Genomic DNA, 23,401 nt, shown 5'->3' with positions numbered 1-23,401 from the left:
CCTGTGCCCTGTGCTTGCCGGTCTGGAGCGCGCTCCCTTGGTGTGGGTGTGTGTTTCTAAGCACGTTTCCCCTTCTTGCCTCCCTCACCTCCCCTTATTTTTTTGGCCAGTTCTCCGAGTCAAGCACTTAAAGTGAGGTGCGCTCTCTTCGCTTTCAGGACTGAATCAAGATTTCCCAAGGGAGACATAAATGCAAGTCCCAAGTTTTTCAAGGTATGGTGACCCAGCGTAACACAGGCTACCCTAGAAAAAGGGGTTTTTCAAGTTAAAAAAAAAAAAATCCAACTGGCTTGACTGAGAATGAATGTTACCTCCTGTGTGGAGCTATGAATGCTTTTTTTGTAAAAGATCCGCCTTCTGCAAGAAGGGATTCAGAAGTGGGACTGGAGCGGCCTCCTCTCTCCCTTGGCTTTCAAGTGGAGATCGAGAGAGCTGGGTGAGAGGCGCGTGTGTGCTTCTGTTCCGTGCTGTCCGCGCTGTTCCGGGTATTCTCACTGGGGGAAGCACCAGCAGCCCCTGGCCTCGCGCGAACCGGGCTGACGGGAGGAGGCAGTGAGAGTGCGCAGAACTCTGCCGTACGCTTCCAGGGCCTCCTGCGTGGCTCTGCAGGGGAGCTTCGAAGACACTTCTCAGGAATGCCCGGTTTCTTAGTGGGCCCCGCGGCCCCGGCTGTCGGCGGCCCCCTCGAGGCTCCGGCTGCTCTCGGGGCTCCGTTTTCCTGCTGCGGGTCAGCGGCACGGCCGTACGCGGACCCCCGGACTCTCCTGGCCGCCGCCCCCCGCCCTGCTCGCGCGGATCCCGGCTCTCCCCGTGCGAGCCCCGGCGCACAGACACCCTGGAGGGCTGCCACGGCAGGGTACGAGAGTTGTGTGGGCTTGCGCAAGTTTCCCCTTGGCCTTCACTTGTCCCTTTGGCTGTTTGTCACGCTTGGGGGACGCATTGTGTCTGGGAGTGGGAGGGAGGAGGCGGAAGAGCAGCGGGGTTCCTGAAACGGACTCTTTGAAGGGAAAGAGCACTCTCTTGCATCAGCCGCCGGGACTTTCTCCGCGGGGTGGGGCATGCTGCATTCCGGAGTCTGGGCGTGGGGTGGGACCTGGGCGCGCTCTCCCCCGAGCCCGAGCAAGCCTTGGCTCTCAGCGTTCTCCCTGGAGAACCGAGCCCGCGTCCAGTCACCATTTTAGTTTCCTGTCACAGCGAATTCTTTCCAGTTTGCTGTTCAGGCTTCGGTTTGGTGAAGGAAACAGTGTCTCATGGTTTTCATCTCCTGCCCGGCGCCTCCCGGTCAGGGAAAGGTCTCTCGCAGTCTCGATCACAATGGCCGGAAAGAGCGTGCACCGGAACGAGCGGCCCTCCGCCGCTGCCATCTGTTCCCCGTCGGTCCCACCTCTCCCCCTGTCTTTCCTGGGCGCATGGGATTTGATGACTTCATCCGGCTTGCTTGCCTCTGCTCTTCTGGGCAAAGAGCGTGGGCTCTGAGCCCAGACAGTCTGGAGTCATGACTCCTTCGCTGTCCAGCCAAATGCCAAGTCTTCCTCCCGCGTCGCCTTTGCAAAGCTCCTACTACGTGCCACCCGCGCTGGGGAGCGGCCCTTGGGAGCTCACAGTACGCTACCCTCCTGGCCGTCTGCTTCGTCGAGCCTGGGTCTTCCTACCTCGAGAAGGGGATTGAAGGAATGAGGGGCCCTGCACCCCAAAAATCCGTTCCCCTCTCACCCGCTATGCTGCCGGCAGGAGGCTTCTTTGAATTTTTTCCCCTAAAGATTATTAGAGTGTTTCACAGTTCCATAACAGAAAATCCACATCCACAGTGGTGTGAATAACCAGGGAATTGGTCCCAAGGTTGGACTGGTTGAAAGGCTGATTTGCTGCCCAAGTTCTTGATCTTATCGGGACTGCGGGTCGATAGATCTGTTCTCTCTCAGACCCATGCTCCTGCCTGCGTCACTTGTGGCCTCAGGCTGTTTCCCTCCTGGTGAGGGCAGCTGCCAGCACTCCAGGGTCATGTCCTTGTTGTCCTTGTTCAAGTCTAAGAGAACAGAGCCCCAAGTGTCACTCTGAATGGATTAATTTAGGTTTTGCAGCCATCCCTGAACCACATCTCCCTCAAGAGAAATCACCTCAGGCAACCAGGGTGCCGTCCTGGTCTATCCAAACCAGAGGTCCTTAGAGAAGGGACACGGGTAGTTGGGCCCTCAGTGTCCCTCACAACGTGTGATTAAGAAAAATGTCAAAAAATAACATCGAAGGGTGCTTGGGTGAGGTGGGGGGGTTGATGGGATGTGAGTGTGGGGGTGCTAAAGCCCCCACCTTCTGCCCAGCTCCCCATATCTCCACATGAAAGTGTTGGCTCCAGAAGGGGTGTGGTTTGAGAAACAGCCACTTTTTCTCTGAAAAGGAGAAATGGTGGTTCTAGAAGGACCTCCTCTTGAAGCTAGGTTTGAAGGTCTTTGTATCTTATTTTATTTATTTTATTTTATTTTGGGGAGAGAGGTGGGGGAGGAGGGGCAGAGAGAGAGAGAATCTTAAGCAGGCTCCACACACAGCTCAGAGTCTGATGTGGGGCCTGATCCCATGACCCTGAGATCATGACCTGAGCCAAAATCGAGAGTTGGACGCCCAACTGACAGAGCCACCAAAGCGCCCCACTCTTTGTATTTTAAAGCACATTTGCGAATGTATTCCAGGTTGCCCCTGATTCTGCCCATGTTGATACTGCTACTGAGTTCCGTGCCCCCCCCCCCAGGTGCTTGTTTGGGGTGCACCTGGCTTCAGAAAACATGCTGGTTGGGGCGCCTGGGTGGCACAGCGGTTGAGCGTCTGCCTTCGGCTCAGGGCGTGATCCCAGCGTTATGGGATCGAGCCCCACATCAGGCTCCTCCGCTATGAGCCTGCTTCTTCCTCTCCCACTCCCCCTGCTTGTGTTCCCTCTCTCGCTGGCTGTCTCTATCCTGTCAAATAAATAAATAAATAAATCTTTAAAAAAAAAAAAAAAGAAAAAGAAAACATGCTGGTTAATGAGTAGGAAGGGCCTCTGGGGGCTGGTCCCACTTGTTACCATTGGCAGGGGTCCCTTCTCCAGCAGTCACTGGAGGGGTGCTTTAGACACAGCAGCAAAAGCAGCTAATGAGTTGCTATAAATTTATAAATTAACCAAATACTTGTATAAGGAATTGAATTTTTTTTCTTTTGAAATACAGTTCTCCAAAAGGTGCTCATTATGTATCTGGGGCATCCTGAAAGCCTGAGTTAATGGTTGAAACATCATTTGGCCAAAATGCAATCCGTGTGGGTGCACAGTGTCCCGGGGCAGCCCTCCCCTCCATGAGCAGCTCCTGCCGCTCAGCACTGTTTTTTTTTTTTTTTTTTTAAGATTTTATTTATTTATTTGACAGAGGGGGAGACAGCCAGCGAGAGAGAGAACACAAGTAGGGGGAGTGGGAGAGGAAGAAGCAGGCTCCTAGCGGAGCAGGGAGCCCGATTTGGGGCTTGATCCCAGGACCCTGGGATCACGCCCTGGGCCAAAGGCAGACACTTAACGACTGAGCCCCCCAGGCGCTCTCAGCACTGTTTCTTACAAAGTCCTCCTCATCGACAGGAGGTAAAATTACCCAGAGTGTTCATGACTTAAAAGGCCAAGGGTCTCTCAGGGGACTGAGTTGGGGGTACTGAGGCAGAGTCCAGGGGAAGCCATTTGCTGGGGTCTGAGGGCTTGGTAGAAGTGAGTACCACTTCTCTGGGTCTCTGGAAACAGAAGATGGAATGTCTGGCATTCCTCCGTTGGGCAGGGAAAAGATTTAAATTCCATACGAGAACAGTCTGCAAAGATGAACTGGTCCTTATGTTATCTTTTTAATTGCGACACTTAGCATTTTCATCATTTCTCTGTCACAGTTCTCTTGGGGAAGCAGCCCAGCTGTGGGAATGAAACACATGGCTCCCCTTTGCATCTCAGATCCTTGGGAGCTGGGACCACGAAGGGCCTGTGTGCCACCCCATGGCTGGGGCCCAAGCCAGGGGAACACCACGTCTGCACCGGCTGTGACGGAGAGCCTGCGCTTGCTGAGCTCGTACCGTAAGCACCAGCTGCTGCCCTTGGCACTTGGATGTGATAACTCATGGAGCCTCACGATGACCCCGTGGGGTAGGTGCTTGGTGCCAGGTGGGGTGTTGTTACGGCTCAACCACAACTGTCACTGCAGGGAACTGAAGACAGTGAGCCCAGCTAGAGCTGCTGAAGGACCAAGACCACGGCGTTTCAGAGCGTTCAGGAGCTCTGACAAGGTCTGGCTGACGTGACTGACGTGTCCCCTGCCTCATGCCATCCAGCAGTGCTGTAATCTGCAGCTTCTAAGCAGGGTGTTTGCGCAGGATCTCACTGGCATCCGCGTGACCAGCGCAGGCGTGTGGGAGGGGGTGTGTGCATGTGAACATAGCCCACGGGGAAAAGGAGCTGGTCTTCACTGAGAAACAAGGAGCGCGAGCTGGTTCTGAACGTGCCAGAACTACTGGTTGGAAAAAACCGGCCGGTGATGTAGGTACAAGACTCTGAACATTTGGCCTCACCTGTTTTACCCGTTGTTCTCCAGACAGAGGGACTTTGTCTTGCTAACGACAACAGCTGACAGTGGGCCTCCTGCTAAGCACTTGAGCTACCTCTCGGAATCAGTGCAACTCTGTGGGGCACTGTCGCTTGCCTTGATGGTACAGTGGCGGAAAGGAAGGCTTTGAGAGTTCAGTGCTTGTACAAACAGCAGCTAGGGATTCGAATTCTGCCGTGCCTTTCCAGAGGCCACACTCCCTCTCCGACTGACCATGCTCCTGATGTCGCTCGCCTAGGTTGTGGACTGAGAAACAACTGTCATGGACCCAGCGCCAGCCGGCGGGGGAGGGAAAGGGGGTCTTGTGCACGTCAACCATCCCCCTGCAGGTGGCCTTTCAGCGTCAGTCCACTTAACTGCCGCACAAGCCTGGATTCTTAGAGTCTCAGCTCTTCGCTGCTCCTCAGCACCCGCGTTCCTCTTGAGCATAGCGTACAAGCCGCAAGGTTGTTCTTGAAGCCCTGTGCAATGTAACTGGACAGTGGTTGATGCCTGCTTCAGCCTTACAAGTCTATAGCTGCCCAGATCCGGACTGTCCACGTGCTAAAGTCCTTTCTGGATCAAATTTAAGGTCAGATAGAGAACATGGGGACACAGTAACTATTTGGAAGGAAAGAAGAGAAGAAAGAGGGAAGAAAGGGTGGAAGGATCCTCCATTCAGCTGGGTACTCTGTAGCCTCAGAAAGGTGGCAAAATAAATCATGGCTCAGCATCAGACCCCGGGCCCCTACTTGGTGTTTAAAATGGAAGGAAAGGAAAAAGATGAGCTCACAGTCTACGTGGACAGGTTTCTTAAAGCTCCTTCACAGCGGGAGGAGGTGAAGACAAGCTGTAGGAACTGATGGACTCCAGCTGAGATGGGTCATATTTGCATTCCAGCCCGGTGACTGGCCCCAGGGCCCCTTTGTTCCCTGACTTCCGTCTTTTCTCAATGCTCTGATTTCTGACTCTCCCCACTGCCCCTCTTACCCCTTGGCTGTCGTCCCCACATGTGTAAAATTCTACACAGTTAAATATCGTATGTACTTATTCTGTGTAGTATTTTCACTTAAATTTATGTCACATTTTGTTATGTTGCTATACTTTGTGATTCTTTTTTTTTTAAAGATTTGTTTATTTATTGGGGGGGGCGGCCATGAGCAGGGGGAGGGGCAGAGGGAGGGCGGAAGCAGAGTCACCGCTGAGTGCGGAGTCCTAGGAGGGGCTCCATTTCACCATCCCGAGATTATGGCCCCAGCTGAGCCGAAACCAAGAGTCAGACACTCAACCGACAGAGCCACCCAGGCGCCCCGATACACTTTGTGATTCTTATTTCAAGGGCGATATATTATTTTCCATTGGGTCAGTGCACCGTCAGTTATGAAAACGTTCATCAAATTCTAGGCATTTAGCAATAAGATCACTCCCCATCAAAGAGACTTGTGTTCCTAAAATTACAGCTCTGACTTGATTCTTTCCAGGGCACTTTTCTGGGGCCATTAACTCCGTGCAGGTAGGGCCACTTCACAGACCATATTCCCCTGTAATTATGACCGCTAGTCAGCGTACAGACCTCCGAAGCTGGCCTCCTTCCACCCTCGTGGAATTCTTTGCCCTTTCCAGCTCAGAACCTTGATCTCAGCCGCACAGACAGCTTTAGTACCTTTACATTTCAGGAAATTGGGATTGGGTCTCCCTCCCTCTGCTCCCTAAGATCTGCTGGGGTCCTAATACAAATTTTATCCACAGCCCAACACATTTTAAGACCACATCAATAATTTCTGTCGGCAAACACACAAAATTAAGCTTCATCCTACCACACACACCTTGCCGCGTTTTCTTGGGAATTGTTCAGAACATATGTACAGATTTGGCTTCATTTTCCTATTACTCCTTTCTAAACCATCTATCCATTTAGTTGCTAGCTGTAAATAAGGATAACAGTCTTGCCACCAAAAAATGATTGTTTTTGTCATCAGTGTAATATAGCATCTCAAGCTTGCTTTGAGTTTCTTGGACTCCCAGCTAGGGTAAACTTGCTCTCCTGTGTTTGACATTTCATTTTCCTTTTGAGTAAATTATCAGTTCATACCTGGATCACTGAGGCTTCTGGGTCACGAGCCACAAAACCCAACTCTGGCTAGTTTAGCAGGAAAGGAACTTATGAAGGGTCCCAGCATCTCCAGGAGGCCCAGAGCACCAGGCTGAGGGTTTTTATAGCCGGGAGCAATGCCCAAAATTCTGCTGCAGGACGGGCTCCTTCCACTAGCTGCTGGGCAAGCACCTGCAGGCCCCCACCGGCACACTGCCTCGGGGACACCTACCCTGCTGCCCTTGACGACAACAGAGCCTGAGCAGGCTTCCCTCCTTCCCGTCGCCAGCTTCCAGTTCCAAGTCGCGCCGGTGCTTTCGATTGCTCACCGCCGGGGAGGCTGGGAGAAGGTGTCCTAGTTCTCCATGGAGGGAGGGTTCCGCCTCAAGAGGTGGTGGGTTCTGCAAACAGGAACGGGGTTAAAAGAAAAAACGGGGTGGCTCTATTAGTTTTCTTTTGCTGCCGTGACAAGTTGCCGTAAACTTACGGCTGGGGAGCACTAGCATTCTAGTGAGGAGGATCAAGTCAAGCTCTCTTCAGACTTTCTCTCTTAATCTAGAAGATACTTCAGTATGTTGAAAAGCTGAGACAGTCAGGACACCGGAGTGGCTCAGTTGGTTAAGTGTCTGCCTTTGGCTCAGGTCATGATCCCAGGGTCCTGGGATCGAGCCCTGCATCGGGCTCCCTGCTCGGCGGGGAGCCTACTTCTTCCTCTGCCTGCTGCTTCTCCTGTTTGTGTGCTCTCTCCCCTCTCTCTCTCCCAGATAGATAGATAGATAGATAGATAAATATCTTAAAAAAATAAAAACTGAGAGAGTCATTAACACAGAGAGCGGCTGCTTGACTGCCTTGATGCAGAAACAAAAGGGGTGGGTTCTAGAAGGTTGAGGTCTCTGAGGGGGCCAGTAAATTTAGCCTCTTCCCAACTGTGTTCCAAACCAATGGAGAAATAAAACAAGAAGTATGCGGAGAAAGGCCAAAATGTCAACCATATGACGGGGTCAAGGCTAGGTTGGAAGAAGTGGCTTTGTGTTGGGGCACTTGGGCTTTGTAACTGACTCTGAGCATTAGACAGATGTACCTACCCAGTTACAGAAGATGCTGGACTATCTTGGGCCTCCTCCAGTGAGGGCAGGACATTGTTGTTAAGCCTACAGCTTGGCTGGGAGCAGTGAGCATGAGCTCTACACAGGCAAACTAGGTTTCCAAGAAGGAAAAGGGTAGGGAGGGGCTAGGCTGAGTTGAATCAGTCAGAGAGCAAAAACCATACTAATTCAGGTCCAAGAAGAGGTGGGTACATTTCCTCTTAACATTACTCAACTTTTCATTCTGTTGATCTCTCAAGTTTAATGATTGATGTCCTGTGTAATTTAAATTCTTAAATTTACTGTGATGTAAGTATGTTCTTTAATCTACACTCTGTGAGTATTCAATTTTCCTAATTCAGGAATATACACTCCAGGGATCGTTGGACTACTAAATGGGCTTCAGCTCTCTTAATCTCTGATTAGCAACAGAAGCTCTGGTAATTAGACAAATGGATGTCATCAGTCAAATGACAGGTACACAAGATGTGGGCTGGAAATTATAGACAATTCCACTGTTACCTAAAATTTTAGTGATAGTGGATTACAACCCATTGAATAAAATTTCGTGAGTTCATACTGAAAGTCCTCCCTTATAATAGAAATTAAACAATACAAATCAATGATTGAATTAGAAACTCGTCAATGTTACCTACAATAGTGGGTGGGTTTCCTGACAAACTGTATTTACATAGTCTCAGAGTATCTTCCTGGCGATTGCTTATTAATTGCGTGAGGGGAGAAAGTAGTGACTTTATAGTGAAGAGCCTTAGAGAGCCCCATTGTATCCAATCCATCAAAATCAACATCACCCAATATTGGGGCACACCAATGTCATGTGCTTGCTGATAGGGCACACGGCACCACTGCTGCAGCGTTCCTGCCAACAATGTATAACCTTAATTTCATCATGAGGAGATGTCAGTCAAAGCCAAGACGAGGAATAGTCTACAAACTAGTCTTCACTGTTCAAAAATGTCAAGGTGGACAAAGGCAAAAAATGACTGGGGAGCTGTCCCAGCTTCGAGGAGGCAGAGAGACTTCGTGGCCACATGCACCCTGTGATCCTGGAAAGGATCTCAAACCAAGACAAAAAATAGGTATAAAGAACATTACTGAGACAATGACAAAATGTGAATACAGACAGTGGATTAAACAATAAGTACGTATCAAAGTTAAATTCCCTGATTTTTATATTACTACTGTTCTCATGTAGGAGAATGTCCTTGTTCTTAGGGGAAAAAACCCACTCTGAAATCCTTCGTGAACAGTTATTGCGCCTGAATCTGACTCTATCCTGCCCCCAGAATATTGTCCTATTTGCATCTAGTTAACCTTCCATGCACGGAACAGAGCTGGGACTTCATAGAGATCCCAGAACAGGTTGTAGGATTGTTTCATGCCTGCTTGCTAATCAACATTTACGTGGGTGGAGGAATTCAATCTAAGACTCACTTTCATTCTAACTTGGCAGTAAGGTTACAGTGGAGGCCACAGATATTTATGGAAGAAGTCTGTTGTGAATAACGACATCATTTTAGGTGGGTTTGCAAGCAACTGTGAAGTGCATGGCCCAGCAGAGGGTGCAGCTATCTTGGGAGAGGTCAGCGTTACTCATGGGGAGGGTCCTGCTCCTGTCCTTGTGGACTAGCCACTGTTTCTTTGGGTGTCGTCCAGACCACAGGTGGGCAGAGGGCTGGATATTGATGCTATGCGAACCTCTTTCATTCAGCTCCCTTCCATGGCCCCTTACCTAATTTTGTATTCATCATTTTATGTTCCTTTTTCCTTAAACTGCTCCCTCTCTACAAATTGTATAAGGTTCAGACCCCCTAAAATCTGCTGGGTAGTTCAGGTGTTGCCTGCAGAAGGCTCAGAGATGGGTCACAACCATACATTAAGCCCCAAGATTCCTCTACAGAGAGCTGGAAATTCACACCTCTTCTGTTTCCAGCCCCCGTTTAAATCAGTCACATGTCTATCACCAGAGGTTCTTTGATGAGAGCAAATGATAACAGTAAGATACTCCACACATAAAATGCAAACATTATAAAGAGGCCCCAGATGTGAATATAAATTCCTCATCCATTACAAATTATCAGGGAGAAATGAAACTTTAAAGATTAGACCTGGTGGCATGGTAAAGTCCAAAGGATTTACATCTTGAAATCAAATGATCTTCCCCTTGAGTCAAAGTCCGAATAGATGAAAGTCTGAAATTGAAAAAAATCCATCTCCTCACCCGCACCCCCCCCCCAATTCCTAATGGTTCCCTGTCAGCTAGAGGGGTCTCCTCTAGCTGAGGCCCTTGTGGCAGCTCTAATCGGGGCCATTTCCCAGGAATGGAGGCAGTTCCTTAAGACACAGTCTTGGTTTCCACCAAATTGAGGAAATGAGTGCCTCTCCAGTCCTGGATAATTTTCTTAGGAAAAAAAGTATGTTCTTAATATTGACAGAACTCTCAGCCGAGACAATGGTATGAAAGGAAAGGAACATAGAAGAAAAAAGTCCCTTCTTCCTCTGTCGTGGACCCCAGGTCTGAAACACCATTCTGAAGGATAGAAGGTCCCAAGGAGCTGCAGGAATGAACAGATGAAAGGCTGAAAATACAGGTAAGCACTGCCTTCATGCAATAGCTTCCAGTGACCAGTGGCGCCATGCACTGTCTCCTGCTCTGGGGTGCTGTGGTGAACAGCAAGGGAAGGTGGGGCCTGTGCATCCCCAAATGCAAGTGGTCAGCGTTCACTCCTAGCTTGGAGGAAGAACAGCTTTGCCAGAACAGGATATCATTTGAACTCATATCTCACTCACGCTGTAAGCAGGAAAAATAGTGCATCCCAATTTTATACCAGAATAATCCACAAAGAGAGCACCCATCTAGGAGGAAAAAGGGAGGGAGCCACTAGGTCAGAACACACAAGTAAAGAAGGAAAGCAATTGGGTATTTGTTTCCTCTGGCCTTCCAGACACCAAGCTATGTCAGCCTGAGGGGGCTTCTCCTCAGGGGGCGTGCCACTGTGCAGCCTGACGTTGATTTTCAGGACAGGGGTTGTTTATTAAGGATCTTATTAAAGAGACTGCCTGCTTTACTTTTTAAAAAATTTTATGTAAATTTTACTTAGTTAACATACAGTGCAATATTCTTTCAGGTATAGAATTTAGTGATTCATCACTTACATATAACACCCGGTGTTCATCACAACAAGTGCCCTCCTTAATGCCCATCACCCAACTAGCCCATCCTCCACCCACCTCCCTCCATCAACCCTCAGCTTGTTCTCTGACCTTAAGAGTCTCTTATGGTTTGTTTCCCTCTCTCCTCTTTCCCCCCCTCCTATACGTTCATCTGTTTTGTTTCTTAAATTCCACAGATGAGTGAAATCATATGGTATTTGTCTTTCTCTGATTGACTTATTTCACTTAGCATAATACACTTTAGCTCTATCCATATCACTGCAAATGGTAAGATTTCATTCTTTTTCACGGTTGAGTAATATTCCATTGTATACATTTACCCACATCTTCTTATCCATTCATGTGAATCCAAAATATGGACTCTTTCCATAATTTGGCTGTTGTTGATAATGTTGCTATAAACATTAGGGTGCATGTCCCCCTTCGAATCTGTATTTTTGTATCCTTTGGGGTACTTTTAATTTATCATTGTAAAAGAATGAGCTTTTTCTATCATCCTCCTGCTGCTTCTCAGGGCACAAGTCATTTGTCTTAGCGCTTTCCTAGCTGTAGTGCTTTGAAATCCCTAGCATATTACTGACACTGCTCAGTGGAAATATCCCTTCTAACGTGTACACACACTTGAACGTCCATCCTCTGCTAAACTGCTACCCCATCTTGACTTTTTGCTCACCGATCTTGACTGAGAAACTTGAGTTTTAAACAAATGCAGGTGTTTACATGTTAAGTCCTTTCTCTTCACCTTGGTCTGGAAAGTGGAGATACACACTGTTAGGTAACTCATCAACCAGGTCTTCAATGGGAAGACCTTCAATGCCATTATCTGGAGGAAAGTTGTGTGTTCAGATGCTGGAGCGAACACAGAATACACAGGACATATTACACAGTTCTTTATTTTACCCTTAAGACATCTGTAAGTCCATACCAAGCTTTCTGTCCCCCCACCACCCCCCAAACTATTCCCTCAGTGTTTTTATCCCCTATCCTCCCTGCGGGTCTTCTGTGGAGTAGGATGCCCTGCTCCCATCCTTTAGTCATGAGCTTGGGCAAGGCGGCTTGTCCCACCAGAGGGAGCACTGTTGGCCATGTTGGCTCCTGGGATAAGACAGGGGGAACCAGAGCCTACATCCGTGTGTATCTAGAGGACACTCGCAATGAAGAGGACAAAGAACGACCTCATTTCTTGGCCAAGATGAAAGAAAGGCAATATGGGTACCTCCATAGCAGCACCAAGTGACAAATCTCCATGTCTTCCCAATTCTCTTAGGAATCTTTATCTGCACAAAGGTGGCAAGGTAGAACCAATTAAATATGGAACATACTCAGACATCTGGGCAGGTAGTTAAAACCAGTCACTGATTCAGCCATTCTGCTGATCTCTTCAATTCCCTTTCTATTTTAGGATTCTCACCTCTACTCACCTGCGATTGTCAAAACAGAGTGAGAGTTAGCCAGGTGCACTGCTCACGTCTAAATCAGGGACTGTTGTTGTACTTGTAATTCATCAGCATACATTCACAATTCTATTTTTACAAGGTTCCATGGTAACATCCCTAAAACAGGCTATGTCCACAGAACAGTAAAATTGATGGGAAGTAAACATTCAGATCACCTTGTTGATTGGCCATTGTGGTACCACTAATGATTTTTTTCCCCCTGAATTAACAGAGTTTCAGGTCAATTTAAGTGTCAACACAACTTATATTCCCAGGAAACCTAAACTGGAAATTGTTTTCCAGGATAATAATAGAGCCACCAAAAAGGGCCAGATTCAAGGTAAATATACAATCACTAGGATTCCTGCATGTAAGGAAAAATCAGTGAGAAAAATATAACAAAAAGAGACCCCGTTCACAAAACAAAACCCATAAAGTACCAAGGAATACTTTTAATGTGAAATACGGGTGATGTGTGAGAAGAAACCCAACCAACCAATCAAATTAACAAACAACAATGGTGGTGAGCTGCAGGAAGCCCTGACAAAATGGAAAGAACCATGTTCCTTTTGGAAGCAAGAATTTTATTTTTTTATTTATTTATTTGAGAGACAGCAAGAGAGTGTGGGGGGGCAGAAATCGAGGGAGAGAGAGAAATTTTTTTTTTAAGATTTTTATTTATTTGACAGAGAAAAGAAGCAGCGTGTTGGGAGGTGGTGGAAGGACAGAGGGCGAGGGAGAAGCTGAGCAGGGACCCCGATGTGGAGCTCGATCCTGAGGACACTGAGATCATGACCCGTGACTGGAGCCAAAGGTAGATGCTTAACCAGTTGAGACACCCAGGCACCTCTAGAAGTGAGAGAATGAAACACACACACAAAGCAAACCCAGTTTCTACTCAAATTAATTTATAGGTTTGACAAATTTCCAGCAGAAATCATGGAATATTTTTGAAAGATAAAATTATTTACCTGAAGAATGTGATAAATAAACATCAAATTAAGAGGTGCCATCAAAGAAATGATCCTGATGATTCTGAGGGGTTGGAGCCCTGGCATTTGTGAAAAGATGTTCTCGAACTTTAGCAAAGAGTGTGATACTGAGGTGAATCAGTGGAATGTAGTGACTGTGATAGAAATGGACACCAGTACAGATAAGAGCCAAAAATATTATAGGGAAGGACAGACACATGATCAACAGGAAAAGGAAAGATTATTCAATAAATTCTATTAAGGAATTCGGATAGCCTTTAAAGTATCTATCCAAGTCTTCTTCTAACATTGCACACAGAAATTAATTCTAAATAATGAAAGAAAAAATTTTAAATCAAAATATTTCAAATTAGAAGAAAATAGAAGTGAATCTTTAGATTTCTGAAGGTTAGCAATGTCAAAGCATATATAACACGTATGAATAAACAAAACCTAACGCTCTACATGCAATGAAATAAAACAAAGTGCAGATGACAGAGGAAAATTATTTCCAATGAAAAGGACAGACAAGGTGTCTAACACATGCTAATAATAACTAAAATGTACTCAAAAGCCTGTAAACAAAGAAAACCCTCTAAAATCTCAATATGGGCAAAGGACTTGAAAAAATGTTTTAGGGAGGAATTAAATTGGTCAGCAGACAAATAGAAAAACGTTCATCTTCATTAGTTGCAAAAGAAATGTAAAGACAAGTTACAAAGAGTTTCAAAAATCTGACTATTAGCAAAGATTTTAAAATGTTAATCAACGCTAATGACGGTTTAGTGAACCCGGAGTGCTCATAAATTTCTGCTGGCAGCAATCCTTTTGGAAAACATTTAGACAGTACATATCCCGCTTCTGAAAATGTTTATACCATTTGAAACAGACTGTCATTTTTGAGGATTTATTGTACATATGGTAAACTTTTGGTACAAACATTTATTGCATCATCATCTGTGAAAGGATACAGTAAAAAATGTCAAAGTGTTCAGATATGGGGAAAGGGTTACGTAAACCTTGGGATATTCACATAAGGGACACCAGATTGTATGTATCTGTGATTACAGGGTTTATGCATAGAAAAATAATAGTTGTGTTTGGCTTGAATGGTGGGACTATCAATAGATTTTTTTAATTTGATAATTTTTAAATATTGCTTTTTATATTACATGCATTTTTTTTTGGTGTGGTAAATATAGGAAATACAAATAAACAAAAAGAAAAAAAAAAAAAAGATGTGAAATCTTACCACCCCAAGGCAATCCCTGCTAATATTTTAGTTCATGTCTTTCCAAACTGAAACTACTTTATATTTTGAATAGGTAGTACATTCATATGGTTTAAAAGCCAGAAAATAGAAAAAGGTATAATAGTGAAAATTTTCTTTCTCTGCTTGTTCCCCTAGTGTCAGTTTCCCACTCCTGCCCTTAGATTTTTAAATATATCACGTATACACACAAATACAAGTACAGATTTCCCTCCCTTTTAACCCAAGGGGTAGCAAACCATGCGCACGGGTCTGAAACTTGCTTTTTTTCTCATTTTCTGCTCTACCCGTGAGGACCTTCCATGTCACTACTGCGGAACTTGCTCACTGTTCCATCAGTACATAGCTCGCCGTTGTGTGGACCTGCTGGGGTGGATTCAACTAGCTGGCTGTCAATGTTCAGACTGTTTTTGTAGGTAAACTTTTTTTTTTAGTTTTCTGTGGTTTCATAATGACTTTTAATAAATTCACAGTTTAACAAAAAAGGAAACATTGGAGTCATAGAAATCTAAAAAGATAGGCCCAATCTCTGCAGAAATCTGCTGCCATGAAGGCAACTCAATATTCATTGACATGGTATTACGGCAGGATTCTGTGTAACAATCTGTCAGCGTTTTTCCGAACCAGGATTTGCCATGCCTGGAGCGCCAGCCAGCCGGGCTTCCTGGGGGAGATGTCAGTGAGGACAGGGCTGCACCAGGTGACAGGTTTTTAAATAGCTCAAAGGCCAAAGCACACTGCAGGGTGTCGGGCATCATTCTGACATTTCAGTCGGATATAAATTTAGAGCTGAATCTTCATCAAAATGAAATGTGTACACAGTGATGCTTTCATGGCAGAGGAAACCGAGGTAAACACCATGTGTAATTAGGAAGGTGATTTGTTACCATGTGTTTCAGCTACCTATTGCTGTGTAACGAGCCAGCCCCAAACATAGTTGCTAAACAAAAAACCTGTTCCTTCTCATGATTCTGTGGGTTGATTCCACTCCACTGGGGGGTACTTCGGCCCCATGTTGTCTGGCCGAGGATACTTTCCCTGCTGTATTCCGTCGACAGCTTGGTTGGAACTGGAACGTCTGAACGGCTTCTGTGGTTTCCCTCCACTTGGCCTTTCAGGGGTCTAGCTCTAAGATGAAGCATTACAAGAGAATAATCCCCCACGTGCAAGCACTTACCAAGCCTCTGCTTGCACCACACTTGCTAATGTCTCATTGGCCAAAGCCAATCACATGACTAAGGCAGGTGTCAAGGGCTTGACTACAAAGGCATGAATACCAGGAAATGTTTCACTGGGGGCACCAAAGTAACAGGCTGCAACACCATGTTTTTCTCTAATATTTTGTGAGAAAAGATGGGCTTATTTGCCTCTGATAAAGTCACAAATAGGAAGAAAGTGAAACATGGAAATAGTACCAGAGATCACACAAATGAAGTTTCTCTGACTTTAAAAAACATCTCTCAAAAATCTTAGATTGCAGCCAAATAATGTTGATTACAAAGTAAAATGTGTAAACGCAGTATAATTTTTAGAAAGTGTCCATTTATCCAGCTAATGGGAGACAAGCTTTACACTATCGATGTGTCCTTTTGACTCTCCGGGCCCAGGGTTCTTAGGAGGATCTCTGCCTGTGGCTCTGTATTTCTCTGCAAGTTCTGCCCTCAGGCTGAAGCAAGGAGACGTGAGTGTGGATGGAGGATACAGTCGTCGCTGTACCAAAGGGCTTGAGTCTCACTAATAGTAAGTAGAAAAACAATGAGAAATTATTCTATCAAAAGAAAACATTCAAATTTAAAAGACAATGCTGGGTGGAGGATACACGATTAATTAGCTGAGGAATGCTAGCAAGACAATTGGGATTTTGTAGATAAATTGAACTGTTCAAAAGGAAAAACAAAACAGATCAACCAAATCAACAGACCAACTGAATCTTGACCAGCTGGGAGCAGGCATATTGGCTGTTAATATGGAAAATTATTTTGACAATTAAAAAAATTAATGACAGTGGAAAGGATAAGTGTTGAAAGAATTGCTTAAGCCCTGAGATAATTGGCTCTATCAAGAAGGAAAGGCAAAAAGAGGGTAGCAGTAAAATAAAGCCAAGCATCTCCTGCAAATATGAGTAGATTAAACTTATTCATGAAGGTTGTAGAATTTGGAAAATGATGCTTACTTTTATTCTCTTTTTTTCTAGTAATTACAGAGTCAATTTTAGAATAGAAACATAGATTGGGTATGCAAAAATCTACTTAAAAGAAGAAATAGGTTTGTAAAAATGTGGCTTTCTGCATAAATTTGCTTTATGTAATTTTTTGTTACAGCAAAAACTAGAAAGATTCTAAATGGCAATTGAACAGAATGGAGTGATTCATGGATCAAATTATTTGATTGCTTCAAAATGAAAAACTGAACAATTTGATATTTTAAGCAATGAGCCAGATATTCAAATTATACTGTTCAGCCCTAAAGTATTTTCACCCTTGTCTGGGATTGGGCAATACCCAGAACCATGCTTCTTCCTAAATTGGTGAAAAAAATGTTTTTCTGAGTCTTTGTAGATGGTGTAGGGGTGGTCGTGATGGTGGTTTGGTGATGCCTGCTGGTTTATTGAATACATGATATGTGCCAGATACTCTCCTCGTGCTTTACATACTTATTCTCAGTTACTCATCATCCCCAATTTACAAATGAAGAAATTGAGACACTGAGAGATGTTAAATCACTTGAGAGTCACATGCTTATTAAACAATGGAGATAAGATTTGAACCAGGCAGTCTGACTGCGGCTCCAACATTCCACTGATTTCAGAGCCCTATTAAAACAAGGGCTGAGTAAATGAACCTGGGAGTTACCATAGCAACCAAAGAAAGGAATCTGGAGCATTGTTGACATACCCATCTCAATATATAATCTGCGATTCCAATTTTCTTCTTTCTACTCCGTCCTTTTTTTCTTAGTGCTACTCTTACAGAGCAGTCTATCCAAATAATTCACCCTTTAAACCAATAGGATACTAGAAAAATACAGTTCTGTAGATATCATTTATTTACACTTTTTTCCCTTGTATATTTGGTGAGGAAATAAATCTGAATTTTCCATTTTAATTTAAACAGCACAGAGTTGGCGTCTTAGGCTCCAAGCTGGATCCCTGTTTTAAAGACGCAGTCCTTTGTCGCCATCTCGAGGAAGAGTTCTAAAAATCTCCTTTATCTTGGGCTGTCCATCTTTAGCAGCTGCATGATTCGACCACAGATTATTATCGATTATGTACAAAGAGATAAAAGCAGAATTCAAAAACAAATTTTGTAGTGCACTTCGTGGCATCCTAGTATTTCAAGAGGATCTAAAAACTACACTCTATCGTTTACAGAAAGATGACTGTTATAAAAAGTTAATTCTAACCTTTTTAAGGAAAATGTGTGATATTCATTGAGTTCTAATGTATTGGACATTTTTTTTTTCATAAAATACACCTGTAAGCACAGTCTTTGATTTCTAGAGGTGTTCAAGGAGGAGAAGATAAACTGCGTCTCTTTCCAGGGTTATTTCTGTTGGCATGGAGCCCCCTCTGTTCCTTTAGAACACGCTTCGCTCCTTGCTGGCAGGCTCACTCTACCCCTAGCAACCAGCAAGGTTTCTGGCCTGTCACAGGCACTCAGTAAGCACTTGTCAAGGGAATGTTTTCCTTCTTGTGTTCCTAATCAACCTTTGCTGTATAATTGTGCTGATAACCTGGAATACACCAAAAATCTTGGTCAGGCCCAGACTGCTTGTTTTATCAATGAATGAAATGTGATTTCTCCAAGGGAAGTCAGCCCCCAGGATTAAAAAAGTAAATGCCCCTTGATTTTCACAGGGCCTAAAATTCCATTATGAGCACCCCCCTTTTTGAGTGTTACCCTTTAAGAATATCTTATTAAAATGTTCACACTTCATAGGAAAATTAACATCTTGAGTACTATTACCTCTAATTTTGTCTGGGTCAAGGGCAGCCTTAACCCTTGGGTACTACAGGAAACTGTGAAAGGCATGGGAGGTATGGGAAGAAAATATTAGAATACCTATTTATGGCATCTTTAAAATGTCTTTGTTTTGCATGCTTCCTAAGGTATATTTATAAATACAGTAGTATATGTGTATAATGTATCTTTCCATGTTTCCACATACGTTGGCGTATTCACTCAAATTTTTACTAATAAGTTTGAAGGTCACTGGCGAAGACATGACTTTGGAGTCAGGCTTCAGCACGAAGCTTGGCTCTGTCATTCACAGGCTGTGGGAACTTGGATAGATTCTTTAACCTCTTGAAGGCTTTATTTCCTCTCTCACAAAATAGGGATAGTAGTATTACTTTTGCAAGGTTGTGGTGAAAATTGAAAGAGTTGTCTGTTGAGCGTTCTGTCCTGGGTCTAGAAAATTATAACACTTCAGTAAACACAGCTGACTTCATGGGCCTGTGACCCGTGCAGTCACACAGGGTCCCATGCCTAGAGGGGTGTGAGTTTGGTTTAACGCTCTGCTGTTGCTCTCTTGAAATTCTCCACAATTTTTTTTAAAGATTTTATTTATTTATTTGAGAGAGAGAGAGAGTGCACGAGCAGGGGAGGGGGGGAGGGAGGGAGGGAGAGGAGAAGCAGACTTCCACTGAGCAGGGAGCCCGAGATCAAGACCTGAGCCTAAGGTAGATGCTTAACTGAGTGAGCCACCCTGGCTTCCTGAAACTCTTCACAATTTTGGACCAGGGGCCTTGCCTTTTCATTTTGCCCTGAGCCATGCAAATAATGTAGCCGGTCTTGGTAAGGGGTGATTCTCACTGTTGGTCTAGCTAAATTTGCCATCCAGGGTTTCTTTGTTAAGTTATAAAGGTTCACACTCTGGTTCACATCACCATTTAAGCCTCTTTGGGCCACCCAAGATACCTTCTGGGAGACGAGAAGTCTTTTCTTTTTTCTTCTTCTTGAGATGTAATTCACATACCATAAAACTTAACATTTGAAAATGTACAATTCCACTAAGTTTTTCCCCCCATTTTATTGAGATGTAATTGACAACATGATTTTAAGTATATTCCCAAGTTTGACCCAGTCTTTTTATTTTTTAACTCTTTAATTATTATTATTATTTTTTAATTGTCTACTCCTTTACTGTTATCTTCCCCACTACGACCACCTAAACCAAGCAGGTCCTTTCCCCAAAAAAGTGCTATCTCATTCCCAGGCACGTGAGGGAGAACAGGACTTCAGGCTGGAGCCAGGGAGGGGAAGTGACACATGGTGTCACCATGTGATGGATGGATGGAAGGAAGGATAGACGGACTGAGAGGGCCAGAGATAGTGGGATCAGGGAGGGGCTGCTGCAAGCAAAGCCCTCACTCTTTCCAGTCTTGCGGGGGGGGGGGCGCGGGTAGGAGAGGCATGCTGACCATCAGGGCTGGGGTGGCCTGGGGCAGACCTCAGCCCTTTGTGGGGTAGCCCAATAAACATCATGGGTTCTTAGAACACCTGTGCCTGGTGTTTCAAGGCTGCTGTGGCTACAGACACCTCTTGGTTCTCTTGGCCTTGGTTCCGCAAAAGCCGGTGGTGGCAGGAAGAGGTAGGAGAGGAAAGCAGCCCCTGCTTTGGGAGTCTCACAGGCTGTTCCAGGAGAGTAATCAGCCTGGGGTGGAGGCAGCTGGCTCCTGGGAGAGGCTAACCCACACATCACAGATGCTCTGGTTGGGGGGCACCCCCTAGAAGTGGGCGTCTAGATCCCAGAGCAGCCGGGGGTGGGGCTTAAGTTCTGGGGCCACCCTCCACTAGGCTGGGCTGGCTGAAGGTGGGCACTGGGGCAGGATGTGGGCGGTAGTGGAGCCAAGGGCATTACCACCTTGGGACTGTAGACGGCCGAGTAGGTGGTGGGCAGCTGCCCCCGAAGTGAGGCTCTGTGACTCCCACTGGATAGTCCCCCAGGGTCTGCTGTGTCCTGCAGTAAGTGGAGGGGCCAGGCTCTGTGCTCAGCGGAAAAGGGCGAGAGCCTGCTGGTTCCCCGCTGGGACTCTCCCCCTCTGCTCTCTTGGGGAAGGGGGCAGAGGGGTTACAGAGGCCTCTCAGAGGGCAGGGGTGGAGTGGGCATCACCTTCTCCCCACTGTGCCCAGCGGCTGCCGGACCCGCGCTGCTCCGAGGCGACCCCTCCCTGAGGTCCCCTAGCAAACTCTTCATGCTGAAGCCCTCACTGAGCGTCGGCTGGGGACGGGACTGCCGCTAGGGCCCGCCGTGCAGCACGGAGGGGCCCTCCTGGGCGAAGGCTCTGCCGGCGCCGCCACAGGGCCACGTTCCGCAGCCCTAGCGTCACGTCCATCGCCGGAAGTTGCCCTTGGCCAGGGGGCTCCGCAGGGTCTTTACGCACCTTGTGGAAGCATGGGTTGGAGGAGAGATTGCGGCGCTTGGAATCCTTCCAGCCCTCGCAGTCGTTCCTGAGGAAGGGGAACGCGGCCTGGACCTGACGGATGTGGGCGCTTCAGCCTGCGGAGGGGTGCTGCTGAACTCCATCGTGGCCAAGGAGTTCCAGGGGGGCTCGTCCTGCCGCAGGTATCTCTACTTCCTCCTCGTGGGGGGCTGCGAGGGCGACTCCAACCCAGGAAGCCCAGGCGTGGGGTGCTGCGGGGCCGCGTGCAGAGGCAAGCCACGTGGGCAGGGGCCCGGCCCCGCGGGACGGTGAGGAGGGCGCAGGGCAGGGGGGCAGTGTGGTGAGGCAGGCCTGGGGCCTGAGCTAACTCAGTCTTTTTAAAGAGCACTAGATTGGGAGTGAATAGCTCACTTCTACGCTGTTTTCACCACTTTTTGAAGTAGGGTCTCAGTAAATGATGTGTAGCTGAATTGTTTGACGTCCCTGAAATACGTATTGCCAAGAACAAACGAATGCTCTTAATTGGCCATAACGTTTTAGAGGAGGAAGGCGTCCTACGGGTGGTTGAGTCTAGCCCCTTCATTTCACAGTTGAGCACACCAAGACCTGGAGACCGAGCGCCTTGTCCAAAGCCGTGCAGAAGGGGATTAGAGCAGGCCCCCAGGTCGTGTTTCAGTCCACGTGCCTCTGGCTCCCTCATTCTGTCCTCTTCTATTCAGATTATTCACCTTTAGTCTGAGGAATGGAACGTCCTTGCTAATATGGAAGATTAGGTCGGTATTTGTGGGGACCAGCAACTGAGTTCACTAAGGTAAGTTTTTAAGTTCCCTTTCCATTAGTAAAATGTTTTCAGAAATCCAGGATTTCGGAGGTCAAGCCATTTGACTTTCAATGTTTCCTCTAATTTTCCTCACTCTAGGGTACAAGTACTAGATTCTGAGGACTTTGTACTACTGTTCATTTGATGATATACTACTGTGCCTTCTGCATACAACTTTGAAGTTATTTGGCTACGTGCTATATTGGTAGCAATTTAATGAATTTGTGGCATATTATTTAGCTCACTGAAGTCTTTGCATATAAGTAATATTGATGCTTTTAAGGCTGTGGAGAATTTTCAGTTTGATGCAGCATCAGTGCCAACATATCTACAGTTTCATCAGAAAACTGGTTCAGAGGGGCGCCTGGGTGGCTCAGTCAGTTAGGAGCTGCCTTCGGCTCAGGTCATGATCTCAAGGTTCTGGGATAGAGCCTGTGTTGGTCTCCCTGCTCAGTAGGGAGTCTTCTTCTTCCTCTCCCTCTGCCCCCGCCCCCTGCAGCTCGTGCTTTCTCTCTCCCTCTGTCAAATAAATAAATAAATAAATAAATAAACAAACAAATAAATAAATAAAATCTTAAAAAAAAAAGAAAACCGATTCAGAAAATAGACACCAATTTTATGGCCAGGCAGCATGTAAACACAGCAATAGTAACTCAGGCAATCATACAGACATGTGCATAACTAAGTTAAAAAATTTTTTTTAAGGATTTTATTTATTTGAGAGCGAGAGAGCATGCAGAGCGAGAGAGAGCACAAGTAGTGGGGAGGGGCAGAGGGAGAGGGAGAAGCAGACTCCCCACTAAGCAGGAAGCCCTACACCTGTCTAGATCCCAGGACGCTGGGATCATGACCTGAGCTGAAGGCAGACCCCTAACAGACTGAGCCACCCAGGACCCCCTAAAATCTTATTTTAAAATCTCTGGGAACCTTCTATGGGCATATATTTTAAATGTTGGTGATGTTTACTATTATTAGCAATAATAAATATTTTGCGTATTTACTATGTGCTAGGTATTCTCAGCACTTTACATACATTATGTCAATCACTGAATCCTCACAACTGTTTAGAAAATGGGTACCAGCGTTATCTCCATAACTCGCCCAGGGTCTCATATCCAGGTGGTAGAGCTGGACATGAGTGCAGCTGTCTGACTCCAAGCCTGAATCCTTAACCATCAATCTTCAAATCTTCCTATTTCTCATTGGAGGAAATAATAAACCAAGATTTTACTTGACCCATTTTAACAAGACTGTAATAATAAAACACTGTGCAGGAGAAATGGATAAACACCTTCAGATGGAATTGAGCCCAAAGAAGGTTCTGTAGGGGGTGCTACTTTGCTCATGTGCCACTTAGAATCTTGGCTGTAACAGTCGGAGAGGATGGTTCCTGTTCAGAGTCCTGGCCCTAACAATATTTGAAGCAGTTTTTTTTTTTAAGAAAACTGGAAATATGGAACATATAGAAATTTCAAATTTTAAAAGGTAGAGAGAACGGTATAGTGAACCAACCTGTAGCCATGACCCAGCTTCAGTGCTAACCAGCGCAGGGCCAATCTGATTTTAGCTC

At 45.9% G+C, this 23,401-nt stretch overlaps 2 long non-coding RNA genes and 1 pseudogene across 3 annotated transcripts; 2 read left to right on the top strand and 1 right to left on the bottom strand.

Annotated features, from left to right (window-relative positions):
• The first annotated feature begins 243 nt into the window (after positions 1-243).
• On the top strand, positions 244-5,680 carry LOC103671264. Its single transcript, XR_005832985.1, has 2 exons — positions 244-856; positions 3,892-5,680. It is a non-coding gene; the product is annotated as an uncharacterized LOC103671264 (long non-coding RNA).
• A 4,465-nt stretch (positions 5,681-10,145) lies between these two features.
• Positions 10,146-18,690, top strand: LOC103671265. 2 transcript variants are annotated; one of them, XR_570795.2, is made up of 5 exons: positions 10,146-10,366; positions 13,075-13,199; positions 14,921-15,038; positions 16,234-16,366; positions 17,740-18,690. It is a non-coding gene; the product is annotated as an uncharacterized LOC103671265 (long non-coding RNA). The 2 variants fall into 2 exon arrangements; XR_570794.2 differs by having other exon boundaries at positions 14,921-15,042.
• Positions 18,691-20,252: 1,562 nt separating this feature from the next.
• On the bottom strand, positions 20,253-22,925 carry LOC103671777 (annotated as a pseudogene).
• Positions 22,926-23,401: the final 476 nt, after the last annotated feature.

Source organism: Ursus maritimus, unplaced genomic scaffold (assembly GCF_017311325.1).
Source record: "Ursus maritimus isolate PB19 unplaced genomic scaffold, ASM1731132v1 scaffold_6, whole genome shotgun sequence".
Lineage (NCBI taxonomy): Eukaryota > Metazoa > Chordata > Mammalia > Carnivora > Ursidae > Ursus > Ursus maritimus.
The sequence above is the reverse complement of the archived record's forward strand: the minus strand, read 5'-3'. Positions and strand labels throughout refer to the sequence as shown.